Here is a 20495-nt window from a genome sequence, read left to right as displayed (position 1 = left end):
TAGGAAAGATATCAAAGGCCATGTCCTGAGGAGTCAACACTTATTGAGATGTCAAAATAAAAATATTTTTGTCAAAAAAAAAAAAAAAAGTCACCACTGTGCCCATGAAACATTTTTTTTGACAGCTAAGAAAAAAAATTTATCTTTAAAATTAAAGGATTGGATTTGATCATCTTTAACAACACTTTCCAGTTCTAAATTATTTTATGTTGTATATTATTGTATGTTGTATAGTAAAACATTGATGATTACATCTCCTAAGCACTGGACAAAAAAAAAATGCACTACCAAAAATATTTTTAAAGTATTCAGTTTTCCTAAACATTTTTCAAACAAGATTTTGGAGAAAACAGAATTGAAAAATAGGTTATTTGGACTTAAGTTCCAGTAACATTTTAATTAAATAGAATACTGAGAGAATGGGGGAATTGCAATTACATATTCTAATTAGCTAAAAAATCCTTTTAATTTTAAGCTTTAATTACTGAAAAACTACTCTAATTACCCAAGTTCTAGTAACTCATTTTTAAAACAAAAACTTGGTAGTATACTCATCTAATGAGTCTATATAATATGGGGGATGTAGGAAGGTGATTGAAGAAGTTCAAACCTAGGATTTGAGATACCTAACACAATTTAGCACAAATACATTCTGCTCATACTGTTCGCTGTTGTTTCACATGGGTTAACTTTGGCTGCTTGAATAAGATCAAACATTCATCTGCATCCTTCACTTAGTATTACTCGAGGCTACTTAGTATTACAATCACCCTTAACTGATCTTCTTGATTGCAGTTTCTTATACTCTTCAATCTCATTTTCACACATACACACACACACACACACACACACACACACACACACACACACACACACAAAAGCCCCCAAATCTAAGACATTCCTGTGGTAAAACAAAACAAAACAAAACAAAACACTTCAGAATCTCAGCAGTGCCAACCCAATATGAGTGTAAATTTAGGCTAATATTCAAGATTATATACAATCTGGTTTCTATCTATCTAGAAAACTGTACCTTGCAAAATTATCCTTCAAGCACTCTATGTTCTTGCTGACCTCCATTCTTTTCTTGCTGTATCCTGTATCCATTCCTTTGTTCAACAACATGACTCTAGTAGGTCATTTATCATCTCTGCCTCTTAAAATCCCTCCCTTACTTTAAAGGCCTATATCACATTTCCTCCACAAAGTTTTCTGTGCTCTCAGGAAAAAAGTTCTCCCTTCCTCTAATATTACTTTCTCTAGACCTTTCTTTTATATCTATCATAGTTGACTTTTTATTTGTTATCTTTAAACTTTGCTCTACTTCAGTCATATCTAGTGAGTTGCCAAGTTTTCTTCCATCCTTTTGACATTCATCTCTCTACTAAAACCATTTCCCTAGTCTGGACCGCTCTTGCATAGACTTATAAATACCTTGCTTTTCCTTTATAAAATCATCAGCCATTTAAACAAAGTAAATTACACCTTATTTTCATATCTTTGTATCCCTACTTCAGTAATAAACTGATTAATCAGGAGAAAACATAGCATCCAAATTAGGAAAACAATTTCTTCAAGAAAAAATTCTTTTTAGAAAAATACAGAGTCACAATATGACTTTTATGGAAATGTTTTGAATAACTTCACATGTGCCTTTTCAAAGAGAAGGGGGAGAAAGAGAATTTTGAAATCAAAAATTTTTTAAACAAAAATACTGTGCATTTTAAACACCTAAATGACAATGTTTAAAGGAATATTTTCTTGAAGGGAAAAAAGGCCTCTTTCCCTTTTGACATATGAACACCACCATTGAGAAAGGATAAAACCCCCCACATTTCTCTCATTCAAATGTGGCTTAAGCGTTAATTTCTCAGTCTATTTTGACTGTGTCCACTAAAATAAAGTACAAATTAAGAGCTCAGAAGAGTTACTTATGATCAAATGATTGTAAAGCACTTAGCAATTCCAGATACAGTGCTTATTTCCTTCTATCCTTATGATCCATCTTCTCTTTGTCTCCCTCAAACATTCCTGTGGCGTCCACCAAAAAATGCATGATAACTAGTTATGTTGTATAACAGTAACTCTCTTTCACTGAAATATTGCTCAGAAGCTGTAACAAGAATAGCATAAGTCTTGTTGACAGCAGAAGTAAACCTGACCTTTAATTCCCCCCTCCCAAATCCAATGGCAGTTCAGACATTACATACAGGTAACAAATTCATATTTCCCTGTAATAATTTCAGTCAAAGGTCCCAGACCTCATCAAGTTATTCATCAAATATTCTATAATTTTTTTTCAGCTATGAGATCTAATAGAGACTGCCTCAAAGAGATTCTGGTTATTTCAGTAGAATCATTTATTACTATATGTTATTATGGTATATGAGATTTGAGAAAACATCTAGTCCAATTCCTGTATTTCACAATTAATTAAAATGAGACACAAACAAATCCCAGAAGTAGAAACAGCACTTGAACCTAGTGTTTTCCCTCTGAATCAGGTAACTTTAAAAAATTAGTGATGCCTTTTCCCCTTTTTTGTGGTTTAACATCAAAGTCACTTTTCCTTAGTGCCATAGATCCCCATCCCATGTAAGAAATACATGTCAAGCAAAACAAATACATAGCTTGATCATTTGTGAAAACTTCCACATTATTCTGTGTCTCTAGTTCACCACTTCTCTACCAAGATGAGCCATGCTTCATCATAGTCATGTGAAGTCATTATTGATCAGACTAATACAAAATTCTAAAGTTTTTCAAGGATGTTTCTCCCCTTATCTTATAGTGATCACTACATAAATTGCTCAACTAGTTCTGTTTACTCTTCTATGTGAGTTCCTATGAGCCTTCCCAAGCATTCCCAAGTTTTTCATGTTTATAATTTCTATTGGACTAAATTTATGACCCAATTTTATCACTAATGATGATAGGTATTCACTTTGTTCTCCCTGCCCCCACTGCAATAAGAGAAAGTTTTCGGCAAATTAGCAAAGATAATGAAATATGGGAATGTTGAAAGACAGGCATATTGATGTTTTGCTAGTGTAACTATGAATTAGGACAATCATTCTCAAAAGCAATTTAGAATTATATATATAAAGTAGACTAAATATTCATAATCTTTGAACCAGATATTCTACTACTTGCCATAAGTGACCTCTTAGGAGGTCACTGACAGAAAGAAAAAACTATATACACACACTTTTTTATGGTAGCAAAAAACTGAACAAATATGTAAATGTGCATCAACTGGGGAATGACTAGACAAACTATGGTCTATCAAAGCTAAGGAATATTAGAGTGTGAATGTGTATGTATATGTGTGTGTGCGCGCATGCGCACACAAGAATCATCAAATATGGATAGAAAAGCATGGGAAGTTTTACTTGAATTGATGCACAGTGAAATAAGCAGAACCAAAAAATATATGACAAATACAAGTAAATTAAAAGAACCATCACAAAATAATGAGAAGTAAATGTTGCAAAATAACAAGAAACAAACTTGGCTCCAAAGAAGAAATATATGGAAAATCCCATTCATATCTTTGCAGAGATGGGGGAAACACCTGCACCCATGGAAAGATTACTCACAATTTCAGATTTTTTTTTTCAATTTATTGATTAGTTTTGCTAAATTTTCTTCCTCTCTTCATTTTTTAAAGGAAATTTTTGTTATAAAGAATGTTTCCTATAACAGAAAAGGTAGATTCAGGGGAAATATAGGTAATATAAGAACAATACATAACAATAAAATAATTTACAAAAAACAAAAAGGTGCTTCTATAAGTATTTTTATAGCTGTGTGACATTTTCCTCTATATTTTATACTCTTGGAGTAATGTGTATTACCGACTCAAAGGATATAAAAAGTTTCATGTCTTTTTAGGTAAAATCCAACTTATTTTCCAGAACAAATTGGCCCAATTTACAGTTTCACAAAAAATAATTTTTTAGTATGCCTAAATTTTTATAAAGTTTTTGTCAACTTGAACAGATGTAACATAAAATCTTGGAATTGTTTTAGTTTGCATTTCTATTATCATTATTAGTTACTAATTATTAATTTGAGCATTCCCTCAAAAAACTGTTGACTAATTATATTTCTTCTGCCTGTTCATAACCTCGGAGCACTTTAGATTTCCACAATAATTTTTACTTATTCCTTTTTTTTTTTTTTTTTTTTTTTTTTAAATTTTTAAACAAGGCAATCAGGGTTAAGTGATATGTCACACAGTTACTAAGTGTCTGAGGCAGGATCTGAATCAGGTCATCCAGACTCCAGGGCCTATTCTTATTTTTACTTATTCCTAAAACTGAATAATATATATGATGTAAAAAACTTAGTATAAAAATCAAGTGTACTTTAAATTACTATACATGCATATATAATCACCATAAATTTTCAGCATAATCTCATTTTGAATTCAAGAAATTTGCAAAGCATATTTTTTACTATATGTTGTCATCAATTTCAAATGAATACATTATCTAAATATAAAAAGTCATGCACCATTTTTAAAAATTAAAAGAAAAATGAAGTATTTTTGGATAATTGTGACCAAAATTCTTTCCAAAACAAAGGAGATAAATGTAAAGAATAAAATAGACAATTTTGACTACATGAAATCAAAAAGCTTTTGTAAAAGCTAACTCAACATAGAATTACTAGGGATTTGGACTTTTTTGTGTATCAAATGCATGAATATCTTATATATCAGACACTTATCAGATTTTTGTTATGAAGATTTTCCCCAATTAAATTTTTCAATTTTACAAACACAAAAGCCTTTTAATTTTGTAAGACTGAAACTGTCCATTTTCTCTTCTAAGATCACTTCTATTTCTTGTCTAGTTAAGAACACTTTCTTTAGCCAACACAGCATTGACACCTCCTCCTTCCATTATCCTCTAATTTTCTTTTAAACTTGAAGAGATCTTTCTTTTTATGTCATGCATGCATTTAGAGTTTATTCTGATATATGGAATAAGATGTTGCTTTTTTGAACTTCATTCTAGTGCTCTTTCCACTACTGTAAAAATTTTATAATTCCCAAGATACTTTAAAATAAATACAAGTGGGGAATAATATATAAGGGTTAAAGTGTTCCTATTAGGCTATCATGGTCTTATGTTTATTATATTATTCTTGAACTTTGAAGGAAAAAAAAAGTAAAAGTTTTTTTGGAAATCTAAAACCAAGGGTATGTAAAAAGAAAAGACCTGTTAAGGTAGTTGGAAAGTTTTTTAAACTTTAATTTTGTTATTGAATAAACAAGAAATAAACAATTTCACATTTGCTCTTAAAAGCGTGGGGCTAAAGGCTAATGGAAGGGAAAAAATATATTGGTCTTCATTTCTTCTTTTCCCTTAGAGAGGAGTACTTCTTGAGTTTAGATTTTCCTTATTTTATAGTATGATTAAATAATTCATTTAAGAAGTAAAGAATAAAATGTTATAGTGCCATGATACATGTATTAACTAAAACATATATATAATGAATAGAAGTAGGTAGTGTAAAGATTTTAAATGCAAAGGGGAACACTTAACAAGCAGAATAATGAATTTTTTGTTAGTTAAAACCCTGACCTTTTTGTGAAAGGGACAGACATCTGCATTAATACAATCACCTGCTTGAGTCTAGAGAAATCAGAGTCCAATTACAGAGTAACTGTGTCAGTGTCATGGTACTAAGAGTACCACTGGTACACTGAGCCACAACCACACATTTATTAGATCACAGCTGTTAAGAATCCACAAAACTGGTATAAAATAAAGGGTTGAGATTTTAAAAAGTTTAATATAATTACTATGTAATTATGAAGTTTAGTGCAGTTTAAAAATAGCCAAAGATTAAATATTTTAGCTTCAAATAGTGCTACATCATAAATGAAATCTTCTGATGCCTCATTGTCCCGGACTTCTGGATTTTAGTGACTATGCCAATGAGGAACACAATCTCTAGCAAGTTCTATCAATCCAAAGGGAAAGTTTTTAATCATGGGCTCCCATTTTCCTAAATTCCCAAAGGTTCATTCATCACTAGAAGGCTGACTACTCTATGATTGTTTTTTGGATCTCTAACTCCAAAGATTATAAATGGTATTGTGGAAGGGGAATCTGCATCAATAAAATGAAAGCTCAAATCATTGTCTTTTCTTTCTTTCTTCTTCCTTTTTTTTTCCCCCTGAGGCAATTGGGGTTAAGTGACTTGCCCAGGGTCACATAGTGACACATTAAGTGTCTGAATCCAGATTTGAGCTCAGGTCCTCCTGACTTCAGGGAAGGCACTGTGCCATCTATCTGCCCCAAGAGTATTATCTTTAAGGAAAAAAAAAAATTACAGTATAGAAAAAGTCTCTTTCCCTGTTAACTTATTTCTTTAAAGAAAGGTAATGGTTTTGATCCATCTCTATGATATATTTCAGAGTAGTATTGAGTATGCGGTCATTAAATATTTCTTAGTCAACTGATCGTTATCCAGCTAATACAATATTCTCCAAATTCTTTTTGATCCAAACAGTATGATACTAGATTTTATTTTAACAAAGACAGTAAATATAAGGGAAAAGAATCCATATGTACAAAAATATGTATAGCTGTAAATTTCTTGGGGCAAAGAATTGGAATGGGTGCCTATCAACTGGGGAATACCTGCACAAAATATCAAATACAAATGTAACAAATATTATGCTGGAAAAAAAAGATGAAAGAGATGGCTTCAGAGAAACCTGGTTAGATTTGCATGAATTGATAGTGAGCAGAAGGATAATTTTAAAATTACATAGCAAAGGAAAAGAAATTCAAAAAACTTAAGAACCCAAATGTAATACCTAGTCACACCTCTAGAAGACTAAAGATATATTAGGCTTCCCACCTCTTGGTAGAGGTAAGGTACTCTGGGTACATGATTCTGTGACATAACATTTTCACTCACAACCAATGCATGATTTTTTTTCTCTTTGATTATACTTTTTATTTGGGGGAGAGTTAGGAAGGAAGTGGAGCAGAAATAACAATGATGTAAAAGAAAAAAGAAATAAAAGAGTAACAATGAAACATTTAAAATATGCAAAAGGGCAGAAGGAATTTCAGAAGGGGGTGAAGCAGAATAGTTAATGTGGTGCTACTATTTTTTTTAATAGGATCTGTGATTTTATCACAAACTCCTAGCAATGGAGAATAGCAATAGTTCTTCAATTTATAATCTAAGAGATTTGCCTGGGGTTCTGGGAATTTTAATAATTTATCCAAGGTCATAGCCTTGTGTCAAAAGCAGGACTATATATATGATTTATGTTCATGTTTGCTAACATTTTTCAAGTTTGTACCTAATTTTAAAATAAGAAAAAGAAAAATATCTTAAAACTATGGCCTGGAGGATCATTTTACTAATGAGTTCTCATCAGAGGATTATAGATTTAGAGCTGAAAAGGATCTCAAGAGTCACCTTGCCCAACAATTTCATTTGACAGATAAACAAAAGACTGGGATTCAAACGCAGGTCCTTAGATTAGAAATCCAGTATTCTCCACTGCACTACACCAACTCCCAATATTCTTTATCCTTCTCTTGGATTTTTGTGTATTCCTTCTCTTTAATGTGCTTTTTCTGGCATAGAATGTTCATTATTGCAGATTGATGACAAAATATGAAAGGAAAAAATGGCAATGAAGAAAAGCAATAACTGGAATTTAACTTGAAAATTGATAAAATAGCAATTGTTACTGTAAACCCACAAATTATACAGAAATACATTCCTTCTAGAATAGAAAGTGGGAGAAAGGTGAGTTCCATTTTGGAATCAGACTACCATAGCTGAAATTACAAAAGGAAAAAAACCCATTATTATAATTTATATGGTCATTATGTAAACTTTATTAGCAATAATATGCTTATTCATCACTTATACAATATAAGATAAATGTGTGTATTTTCTGTACAACACTCATATAGGGGAGGAAAGAAATCAATACTTTTCATGCCCTCCCCCAAAAAAGCCCTTTTCCTTGAAAGCAGCATCCTCTCACACAACAGGATTTATAGCACATGTAATATCCCTAAAATTATAACTGTAAAAGCAGTTTCAACAAGCACAAGCACAGTCAACTAGGAAGAGACTTGATTTAATAAGGCTACAGTAAGAAAGAGATCCTCTACAAAGCCAAGAACTTAATTGCATTGGAGCGTCTGTTAAAAGTTTCACTTCTAAAGTTTTCTTTTTAAGATATATGGTTAAAAGTTTGAAATTTGGTCTCAACCTTTAATTAAAATCAGGAACAAAACCTAAATATACAAAGTTAAAATCATAGACGGAAGCAACCAATAGGCAACAATTACTTTTCACAAGATGGCACCAGTCACCTTTTAGTTACTAATGTTGCCAATCCATTTCCCTACTCAGAGATAGTTTACAGTTCAGGGACCAATAGGTAACATCTTCCAGGCATAATTAAGAATGAAAATGACTACTTCTACACATTTACTAAATCTTCATACGTTATTTAATAGCAGGATGGAGGTGGGGACAGGTTAATTAACCAAATTCTTGCACTCAAAAATCCTACAGACAGCTAATATGAAAATGATAAATAGGTTTAATAGATATCCATTGTTACTCACAAGGTGAAAATAATATTGAAGAGGAAGTAAAACGTCACTTCTCTTCACTAAAGCAGATACCTAATATCAATACCCAGAGGTTAATAAAAGATAAGTTATGTGTGTCTTTTTGTTTCAACACCATGCAGTGAGTGAAAGAAATGAGGAATAGCAGTCCGCCTTTTCTAAAAACAGCATTCTCTAAAACACCGCGCCTTAGGCATTTTTTTAAAAGTGAGATCAACAAAAAGGTATTAGATTAGGAAACTTTGGGGAGGGGGAATTAAGAATGGGGGAGGGGAAGGAAAAATAAATATCTATTAACAGCATCAATTAAACACAATTGCTCATAAGCACCAAGAAGAGGACAAAAGAGGAATGCCAGATGGTTTACTCCTAACATCTTCACTTAAGGATACTATTACCTTATATTAACACCTAGATATCTAGGTGATGGGTGCTATTGAAATGCTCAGTACAATATGGTTAAGACACATACACATCCTCTTCCAGGCTGTAAAGTCTCAAACGTCTAAAGGCCTCCCCATTACGAAGTCCTGAGGGACTGTGGGAGAGTATACATGGGAGACAGGGGTAGGTAAGGATAAGGGGGGGGAGGATGAGGCTTCTCACTCATTCCCAACCAGGAAGGAGTCTATTTTTCTCCTAAAACCTTATAGGTAGATAAGCGGGAGAAAATGGACATTCAAAGGGGGGCTGAGGGCGGGTCATTCTAGCCCCAACCCCCTCCCCCAAACAACGGAATGCTTTCATCCTCACTCCTCGCAGTAGTGTGCCCATCTAAGGGACACTTCTCACCCCACCACTCTCTTGGGGGCATGCGCAGTTGGGGGGGCGCACCTGCATTGCACTCCATCTCCCCCACCCAAAGGCCTCCCTAGCACGAGTCGCCTTCGACGCTCGCGTTAAGAAGAGAAAGGCCCCGGGAGGGAAATCACCCACCTGGCTCACCCGCAGCCTCAAATTCTGCAGTCCTCCCAGCTACGGCTCCTTAGTGCTCGGGCTCCCGCAACGCACCTGTAGCAACCCAAGCGGCCGCACCTACGGCACCGGCAGCCCCGCCCCGGCCTGGCTCCCGGCCGCGCCCCCAGTCCCGCCCATCGCCTGAGGGCGCGAGCACGTACAGGCCTCCCTAGTACTGCCGACGTTCCCCGAAGCGGGAGCGCGCACGCCCGTGGCTGCGTCCGCGACTGCATCTTCGGAAACGAGCTCCTTCCGGGGGACCTTGGAGCTGGGGGCCCCTGGTTGGCCTTGTGACGGACGCCTCCTCATTCTGGCTTCTCCCTTCCGATGCGAGTTTTTTTTTTTTTTTTTTTTACTTGTCACCTCCCCCTGCTAATGCAGATTAACAATTGTCTTGTCGTTTATAATTAAGAGATTTTCCTGGAGGTTACTTAAATGACGTCCAAGGTGACAGCGGCGCACAGTCAGCTTTTTGTCTCCGATGTCATTATAGCTTCTCATTAAGTGGGTGGGGTTATGGGGGGATGCACTGACAACTGTGTGCACCCACACAATCACAGGGTTAGATCATATGTGTGTGTGTACTGAAAGCCAAGCTGTACACAGCAGTTTTAGATCACATATGTGTGTGTGTGTGTGTGTGAGTCACAAGTGGGGATCGAGGCCAGATTTGAGCCCAGCATTTTCTCCACAATTCTTCCCAGCTGACTCTAAAATCTGAGTTTGCAGTTGGAGCCTGTGGATCAGGCTCCAGAAATGAATCCCAACTTCTCTTCCCTCCCTCTCCTTTCTCAGGCTGGTCATCTGGAAATTGAAAGGGTGGGACTAGGTGACCAGCTACATAAAATAGAGAGATGGAAAGTATCTTCTACTGCAACCGTTTTCTAGATCAGGAAACAAGCCTTCAAGGTCAAACTTGTCCAAAGTCAAACAAATAGTAATGCAGCAGTATGAGAATAAATGAGAAGTAGAAGGGAACTTGAAGGGACTTTAAAAGCCATTTAATCCACCCTCAATTTTACAGATGTGATGTAAAATGTATGGGATTGCCTGTCATGGGGGGGGGGAGGGAGTAGAGGGAGGGGGGGGATAATTTGGAAAAATGAATACAAGGGATAATATTATATAAAAAATATATAATAAAAATTATTTTAAAAAAATTTTTTACAGATGTGAAAACTGAGACCTCCAAAGTTTAATGACTAGCCCAGGTCACATGGGAGATATGGAAATCTATCCTACATCTTCTGATCCTCATGCTTTCCATTGTACCTCACTGCCTAGAATTCAAACCCATGACCTCTATTTCTATATCCAGGGCCCTTTCTACCACACTGCTTTGTTTAAAGGTTTCTTCCAGCTCCTGACATTCCATAATCTCAACCCTAGAAGAGAAGAACAACATTGGCCTTTTTTGGCCATGATAAACTCCCTGACTTCTCCCTGTGTCAGGTGCAGTTGGACGTTGGCCTATAAAATCTGCCAGATTACCTATTAGAGGCTCACAATGGCTACTCACATTCACATCCAACAGAGCCCTCAGTGTGTTGTGCTATGTTGGTAGATTCAGGGGAAGAAAAAGATTTAAAAAAAAAAACACAAGGCCCCTACTCTTTAAGAGCTCAGATGAACTAGAACAGATTTCGGATTTTTTTTTTAATGGCTTTTATTTAATTCTGCTTCTTTCCTTTACTACCTTCCTTTTAATGCTCCAATGCTTAACTACTATGGTTGTTAAGAACATGGTATTAAAAAGGCTTTTCTATCTGGGTCCTCCTACCTTTGGCAAACCCCTTTTGCCATAGATTTTGTTCTAGATATAGAGAAAGAAAATTTGTATAGCAAATGAGGGGGAAGGTCTATTGTAGTTTATAGGAAAGAAGTAGTCCAAAAAAGTGTGTAGAGAGAATTGAAACTAAAGCTCATGGTAATTAGTGAAGATCAATTTATTTCTTTCATCTTCCAAAAATCTCATTTATATTATTTCTTGTCTCTCAAAATCTGTCTAAAAGAAATGAATCATTAGCAAAAAGTTATTCTGTGTGTGTGTGTGTGTGTGTGTGTGTATAGCCTCTATTCTTTATCTCTTTTTTCCCCTGGATCTCCCAACACAACACTACAGTTGCTGTGTGTATATACATACATACATACATACATATATATATGTATATACATATATATATGTACACATACACATATATACTCTAGGTAAGCTATATGTATGTCTGTATAAAAATAAAGGCTTGGAAAATATTTTAGATATTATTACCCCAATAAAGAGAGAAAAAAATGAGCAATTGCCAATCTGTATGTTGTCCTTTCCATCGATGAAATCATTAGAAAATAATCTACACATATATGAAGGATATTTTTGATAAAAATTTGAGAAAGAAATAGGCAAAAATTCACAAATGATAATCTATAGCAGATCACATTGTTAATACAATTTCCTGAATGGTTTAGAAAATACAAGCCTCAAACATTTGATTCCATGAAACAAGGTTCTCTTTCCATTGGTCACCTACTGAAATTCCAAAGTGAAACTTCCAGGAACATCATAGCCAAAATCCAAAATTTCCATGTTAAAGAAAAAAAAAAGTACTTTAAGCAACCAGAAAGAAAAAATTAAAATACCAGGTGTAGAGGGTCACAGACAATGGGGAAAGTCTGGGTGAGGTATAAGACTCTTCAGCCTAGAGGGAACCTGCTAACAATGTCTGGTTCGGCTCCCCATCTCCCCTAAGGGCTCTCGTCCTTCCTAGAAGTCAGGGGGCTGTGACAACCTGTGTTGTGATTGAAACAGAGTGATACCAGGTGGTAAAGAGATATTAGGTGGCAACCTACATACAATAGCAAGTTGTTTATGTGTCCCACGTGGGCAGTATATATAGCACATACCCGTGTTTTGTTACATAAGTGTATGAGGGTATAAAAGGAGAAAAGTCCTTGTAATAAATGGACTCCATTTTTCCACCATCCTCAGGAGTCCTGCCTCACCACTTCTCCACTAGGAAGGTATATTTTAATCACCCTAGCATGGGGGCTCTAGAAAGCAACAGTATATTTTGTCACCCCAACTTGGGGGTTCCAGAAAGCAGGACACAGCACTGATAAAGAAGCAGAGAAGTTGGAATACAATATTCCAGAAAGCAAAGGATATAGGCTTATAGCCAAGAATAATTTACCCAGAAAAATCAAGTACAATGCTACAACGGGCCAGGGGTAGGGGAACATGGGCCTTTAATGGAGGACTTTCAGGCATTCCTGATGAGAAAACAAGAATTTCAGAGAAACCTTGAAGTTCAAACACAGGAAAGAAAAGAAACTTAAGAGATAAACATGAAAAAAAAATAATAACAATAAACAATTAAACAAAGAGAAACTTCTTAAACTCAAGATACGGAGACCTGATACATTCAATAGTTCTCACATTCATAGAGGGAGTTTTATTAGATGAGATCTAGAAGTATTAGGGCAGCTAAGTGGTACAGTGGATACCAGAACTTGGGGCCTGGAATCAAAAAGACTCTTCTTCCTGAGTTCAAATCTGACCTCAGACAATTACTAGCTATATTATACTAAATATTTGCCTCCATTTCATCATCTGTAAAATGAGCAGGAAAAGGAAATGCTAAACTACTCCAGTATCTCTGCCAAGAAAACCCCAAAATAGGTTTCATGAAAAGTCAGACATGACTGAAAATCATTGAGAGTATTCTGTTATATTTTGATCTTAAAAGGGAAAAAAATGGACAGAGAGAGGGAAGAATTAGAAGTATTGGAGTGGGATGGGGAAAAAAAAAGGAAAGTTAGAGAAAGTTTACATAATCAAGGTATATAAGTAGATATCTTAACAAACAATGAGTAGGGGGAGAGGTAGTGACTAACACATTAGCCTAAATTAGTTCTTATCTGAACTAAATCAAAGGAACACATATACATGCACATGTGCAAAGCTAGGCACAGAAATACATTTAACTTAACAGGAGGAAAAGTCAATGAATAGGGAAGGAAATTGGAATGAAGGGAGATTATGGGAGGGATTAGTCTTTAGCAAAACAAATTCTAAGGATGTATATTTGTAGTTCTTTTAGAAGCCTCAAATCTCTGGGGGTATGCAGAATAAATGCAAGTTATGGTAGATAAATGAGATAAAATACTATTGGACCAAATTCTTATCAGTATGATGGCTACCCAGGATTCCAAAGGACTAATGAAGAAGCAATGCTATCCATCTGATAATAATAAAAAAGTGAAGTTAGAACAAAGAATGAGATAAAAAAATTTTTTTGGAGTTGGGCAATGTAGAAATTTCTTTTGATTGTACATGTTATAATGGGTTTTGTTTTTCTTGGATTCTCAGCGGAGGAGGAGGAGGAGGTTGGAATGTGAAGATGAGAAGGTGAATAATGGGAGATTAAAACAAAGAAAAGCTTTTTCTCTTTGAAGAAAAGGCAGACCCTTTCCTTCAAATTCAGCTCTTTTCTTTGTACCTTTGATCCTGAAGTCTTGTCTCCTTCTGAGGTTGGCCTTTCAGTCACCTCCCTCCCCTTTTTTTTTCTTCTTTCTGCTTAGAAACATCCTAACATATCTTTTTTAAAAAAAAAAAAAATCTTAATTAAATTTATTTTAACCAAAGCTTCAATAATCTTTTCCATTGATGCTATAAATACTTTTACTGTATCTTTAAGAGACTTCAGAACATTGAGTCGTGAACAAATTAACTATCTATTCCAAAAGTAGCCTACTCGGGAAAGACAAGATGAAGAGAACTTATTTTCTGGAGAGAACTGCTTTTACCTTTATGTTGTGGGGAAGATGAAGTGAATTCTTGAAGAGAAACATGAATTGGTATCCTGAGTGAATTGAATTGGTGTTTTCAGAAGTCATCTCTGGTTTACAGAGATAGTTTGAGGGAAATCAGCTTCCTTACAGCTAAAACATTGTAAATTGTTTTCTATGTCTTTGGATCATTATTTGTTACATTGTCTTTAAGTTTTGTAGTCAGTAACTTGGATGTTGACCCCTGAACCTTGACACACTAACATCCCCTCAAGTTAACATCCTATATTTTCCCTCCTTTTCCTGGGGGGGGGGGGGGGGGGAAGCCATCTTTTCTCTTTTTTTGCTGTCTAATCTCCTGCTCCTGATCACCTTGCAATCTGGCTTCCAGCTTTATCATTCAATTGAAATGGCTCTTTCCAAGGTAAACAGTGATCTCATAATGGCCATATAGGATGATGTTTTCTCGGTCTTCACCCTATTTAACCTTTCTGCAGCAGGTGATGTTATTGACCACCTCCTCCTTAGAGATACTCTCTCTTTCTTTCTCCTGGTTCTCCTCCTATCTGTCTGGTTTCTCCTCCTCAATCTTCTTTGTTAAATTACCATCCATATCCTATCTCTAGCTAACACAAGGCTCTTTTCTAGCCTCTTTGCTCAATATATACTTTTTCTTGATGATTACATGACTATCATATATATATATATATATATATATATATATATATATATATATATATATATATATATATATATATAAAATCAATCCTAGTTTTGCTCCTGCATCTTGTTGTTCAGTTCTGTCATTTTTAATTCTATATGATGTCCATGGCATTTTCTTGGCAAAGATAGTAGAATTGGTTACCATTTACTTCTTCAATATGTCCTCATTTTCTGATGAGGAACTGAGCAAATAAAATTAAGGACTTGCCTCAGACCATACAGCTACTAAATATCTTAAGCTAGATTAAACTCAGATTCTCCACCAAGTATTCTCTATACACTGCAGCACAGCAGTTCTTAGATGTTCTGTATCTTACTGAACATCTAAAATTGTATATCCCATAATAAATTCAAAATATAGTTGAATATTTCCCCACACACAAATAATAATCATGATAATAATTGTTATTATGTAATCATAGCTAACATTTATATAACATTTGCTATGTGCCAGGCACTTTATAATTATGACCTATCTTATAGTTATTTTTACAATTATCATATTTATAATTATTATCTCATTTTAATGGGGGAAAGGAAAAGGGGAACCCCATTTCTCGGTCCATAGATAGTAAGATAATCAATCCCATGAGGCGCAGTGTCCCATGTAAATGAATTTACAGGCCCGAAAACGTAGATTGATAAATAAAAGGTTTATTGTAGAAATTTGGAAGTAAAGCTCAGTTAGAAAGACACCAGGGCCAGAGGTGGCCGCTGGATGGGCAGAAACCCTTACATTCCTTACCATGTGTTGGCTGGGAGGGCTCCTGCAAAGAAAGCGCTACGGCTCATTTTATACCCAAAAGATTGTGGGCAGTTCCAAGTTCTTGGCGGGCTTTTCAGTTAGCTCAGACCAGGTGAGGGCTGGGGGAAGCTGAGCTGATGGGGGCTGGGCCCAGATATTCAAAGGGTGCCTTTGACCAGGATTTGTGAATCAAGGTCAGCCATGGGTTGGGCAATTAGAAAGGAATCTTAAAGGGACCTCAATGCCTATCAATTTGATCTTTACAACAATCTTGGGAGGTAGATGCTATTTTTATTCCCATTTTATAAATGAAGAAACCAAGACAAACAGAAGTTTTATGGCTTGCCCATAGTCATACAACTATTTAATGTCTTGGACTAGATTTAAACTTATATGGCTTGCCCATAGTCATACAACTATTTAATGTCTTGGACTAGATTTAAACTTAAGTTTTCCTGATTCTAGGCCCAGTGCTGTATCTATTTTACCAGCTAGTTGTTTTCATATTCATATACTCATATCTTTCCCCTTCATCTTCTTCCTAACTTTATTCTTATTATTATTTTTTTGTCTTTGCTGAGGCAATTGGGGTTAAGTGACTTGCCCAGGGTCACACAGCTAGGAAGTGTTAAGTATCTGAGACCACATTTGAATTCAGGTCCTCCTGACTTCAGGGCTGGTGCTCTATTCACTGTGCTACCTAGCTGCCCCCTAACTTTATTATTTCTATTGAGGAAATCACCTGTTTTTCCTACTCACCTATGGTTTAAAAATATTATAGTCATCCTAGACTCTTCATTCCTTCTTATCCATATTATTTTGTCTGTTGCCAAGTCTTGAGGCTTCTGCCTCCACATCTCTCACATATCTATCTCCATCTCTATATGACATGAACAACTCCTCCAATGGATCATAGATGCCTCCTCAGACTCTCTGCTTCCAGTCTCTCCCCTTCCAATCCTCATTCCACACAATTGTCAGAATAATACTTCTTAATCATAGTGTCTAGTATATAGTAAGCTTTAATAAATGCTTGTTGACTGGTTCCCAATACAGATTTAGCCAAAGCATTCTTCTAATCAAGAAACTCCAGTGACCTTCTCTTGTCACCAAGATAAAATGCAAATTCTTCTAGTTGGCTTTTAAAGCTCTTCACAGTCTGGTCCCAGCCCATGTTTCTAGGCTTCATTGTTCATAACTTTCCTTCAAGTATTCAGCCATACTGGCTTATTTGCTGTTCTAAGTATACTATATTCCAAGTCTTCTCTATGCCTTTTCAGAGTCTATCTTCCAGACCTGGAATGTTTCTTCTCTTCACTTTTGCTTTCTAGAATTTTAAGCTTTTGAGCTTAGTTCATTTGCTACCTCTTATCATCATCTCTCCCTCTTCGTTAGTGCTTGCCCCCTTCCTCCAACTCCTTAGTCTTTTTTCCTGTGACTTTTTCAGAGGTCATCGGGAGAGAGGGGAAGCATATTTTTATCTTCTCCATCTCAACTGACTATAGCATAATGCAGTAGAGCAAATCACTTAGCAGGACATACTGCACCTAACATATAAAAGAACTAGAGAATCCAGGTTGGGAGTCAAATTGAATTATGAAGAGAAGTAGTTATAAAGAACCCAGTATTAAAGTTGAGCAAAGCTGTGTAGAAGAGAAGGACTAGAAAACTCAGGAGAACAAGGTAAACAGTAGATATATTATGTCCAGAGGGAATAACTTGAGGATATCACAAGAAAGGGGAAAAAAAAAAAAAAGACTTCTAGTGCTAAAGATTTGAGTTGCTTTGACCATGTGCACTCCCTATATGGATGTCTCTTTACTAGTATACTCTACAAATATGTCCATTCTCCTCATTGACAGTATTTGTAGGAAGCTAAACCCCAGATATGTAGAAATGTGTTACTACTTTTAATGCTGTGTTGTTTCTAGTAAATGTCTTTTCTGTGACCTAGTATTGTCACTGTGCTAAGTAAACACATTGGTGGGGGCTTGTGAGCTCTAGTTTTTGGAGTGGAGAGCTACAAAGTACATTGAACTTGGTATAATCATCCCACAAAGGTTATAACTTATAAGTGCAAGTTTGGATTGGAGGAATAGTCCCAGAAGGCATGCCATGAATAACTTTTTATTATTCTATTTTTCAGTTTGTAAAAAGAATTGGAAGAAGTGAATGATTTGGCAAGCACAAATAACAATAGGGCAAGTAATTCTAGGACAGTGTAAAGTTAGACTGGTCAACTATAAGGTAAAAATTGGGAAGAGAAAAAAAATGAATATAAGAGTAATGGTCTGGAAAAACACTAAGATGAAAGGGCTTGAGGTCTTTGTAAAGTTGAAGAATAGGTTTAAAAGGAATAAAGAATGGGGAGGATATATTTGATCATGGAAGCAGAATTGTTATGGATAATGGCTTAGGTAAAGTGAAAGTACATGTCATGGGAGTTGAAGACATCAGTGATCTGAGATAACAGGGTGTTTGAGGGAGCACAAACATGTCTAAGTAAGGGTAGGAGTTAGAGTGAAGAAAAAAACTGAGCCAAATACTGAACTTCTTGAGAAAGAAGAATGACCTGGAGGCCAGTAATAGATAACTACTACCAAGACCTAAATAGGGTAATAAATCTAGATGATATCAATTCAAAAGAGAATTATTGAATGAAAGCAACATAGGGAGGATATAGAAATATTGGTTACAAGTAATAAATAAGCTTACTTCTCTTCCTTATCCAGTGGATCCCAAGGCATGAAAGTAGGTGAGTCCAGTACTAGACAGGAAAGCTAGGGTTTTACTGATATCTGGGGAATGGGAGGGAGTGATGTGGGGAGCTGGATCTCAATGAATGCCAGAAAAATGGAAAGAATGTAAGAAGAAAACAATATAAAATGAAGTGAAGCTTGTTAAGAATTCTTCCTAAGTCCCATAGTGAAAGGAATGGAAGGAATTTCAGAGCTTGGGATTGGGGAAGGGAAGGAATTGAGATAGATACAGTAGTAGAGGAGTTTTTGTTCAGATTGAGAGAGAACCTTCTCATCTGATCATTGTAATATACTTGTGAGGTAGGCAACATAGGGTTTATTGTCCTCCTTTTACAGGTGAAGAAACTCAGATTCATAGGGCCCCAAGGTCATATACCTAGTAAATAGTGGGCCTTGGAAGACATGGTAAGTGTTCTGATTCCTAGATCTAAGCTTCCTAATGATGGGGTTGTGGAGCTAGAGGAAATACAGTCCAAATACTTCATATTACAGTTGAGGAAACTAAAGCCCAGGGAAATTGTTGCTTGCACAACATCACATGTGGGTCTAAACTCAGGCCTTCTGATAACAAAACCAGTGCTCTTTCTATCATGTCACATAGCCTCCCTGGTCCTAAACTCTTTCCATTTTTACAATACACTGCTTCTAGGTGGTAAAGTGCATGGAGCACTGGGGTTGGAATCCAAAAGACTTATCTTCATGAGATTAAATCTAGCCTCAGATATTTTCTAGCTGTGTGTGGTAACGTCACTTAACCCTGTTTGCCTCAGTTTCCTCATGTGTAAAATAAGCAAGAGAAGGAATTGGCAAATTAATCCAGTATCTTTGCCAAGAAAACTCTAAGTGGGGTCACAAAAAGTCATACATGACTGAAAATGATTGAACAAAATGAATGCTTCTCAGCAGGACTATCATCTATGAGAAGAACAAACATTTAAAAAGGTAGTATGTTATGGTAAAAGGATAAAAAGAACACAGAATTCTAGTCTCACCTCTACTACTTGTAGGTAGCATGATTTTGCTAGTGATTCTGTGTTTTCTCATCTATTCTGTATATTGTGCCTGAATTCCCTAAGTCACAATATGATGAGAATCTGATGAGACTTTTTAAGCTCCTAAGCATTATATAGATATAAAATAATAACTGTGAAACTCTCATCTCAGGTACAGACTATCCCTCAAAAAACCAAATAGGGAGAGTTGGAAAACTGATGGGGCAGGCTAGAGAATGCCATCACTTCCAAAACTCAAGTTCTTCAATATTTCTGTAGTTTGGGAGAGATAGTAGCTTCTACAGAGGAGTTGGCAGGGGCCTGAGGGTTCCATTTTGCCATAGAAAAGAGGAAACTTGATCAAATGGGGATTACCAGAAGAATGGTAAATTTTCATTTCTCAGCAAACAGCCACATGATGCTCCTGAAAACTGTGACTCAAGAAGAGCAGGTCACTTTAGTGCTGAGGCTATGAATTACTTCAGTAATTTGGAATATTGTGCAAAAAGTTACTAAACTATATATAACCATTGACCCAATGATAGCACAATTAGCCTGCGATAGGAGCAATGTCCCAACCCCTAGAGATTTGGTTGACTCAGGAAAATAATCCTCAGATTGTCGATTTTACTTTTTCCTCAACAGAGTATAAAGTAGCCCTAGAAGTGGAGAAGCCCTTAGATGCTTGGTTGGTGAATGTGAATAGGGACTCAGATCAGCTCAATTAACTAAAGGGATTCTTAATGCTTATCCTTGGTGAGGCTTAGTAAATCTACTTTGTTAACTGTTCAATGACTTCCAGGTGTCTTATTTTGTATCAAAATGAGATCTAGAGGTAACTAGATGGCACAGTGGATAGAACACTGAACCAAGTTCAATCCTAGCAGACTCTGGGCAACTTAAT

The 20495-nt window shown here is 35.8% G+C and overlaps 2 protein-coding genes across 4 annotated transcripts in view; both read right to left on the bottom strand.

Annotated features, from left to right (window-relative positions):
* Positions 1 to 9729, bottom strand: part of LIMA1 (LIM domain and actin binding 1) — a 105495-nt gene extending 95766 nt beyond the window's left edge. For 2 of the 3 annotated variants that reach the window (XM_074270407.1, XM_074270408.1), the window contains exon 1: positions 9570 to 9729. The gene's annotated coding sequence lies outside the window, so the exon portion shown is untranslated. The remainder of the gene's footprint in view (positions 1 to 9569) is intronic. The other variant, XM_074270409.1, reaches the window with a different exon arrangement.
* The window catches only part of RACGAP1 (Rac GTPase activating protein 1), a 284478-nt gene extending 267352 nt beyond the window's left edge, over positions 1 to 17126 (bottom strand). The window contains exon 1 of the mRNA XM_074270412.1: positions 17122 to 17126. The gene's annotated coding sequence lies outside the window, so the exon portion shown is untranslated. The remainder of the gene's footprint in view (positions 1 to 17121) is intronic.
* Between the last annotated feature and the right edge of the window lie 3369 nt (positions 17127 to 20495).

Source organism: Sminthopsis crassicaudata, chromosome 5, assembly GCF_048593235.1.
Source record: "Sminthopsis crassicaudata isolate SCR6 chromosome 5, ASM4859323v1, whole genome shotgun sequence".
Taxonomy (NCBI): domain Eukaryota; kingdom Metazoa; phylum Chordata; class Mammalia; order Dasyuromorphia; family Dasyuridae; genus Sminthopsis; species Sminthopsis crassicaudata.
This window is presented reverse-complemented; position numbering and strand designations above follow the sequence as displayed.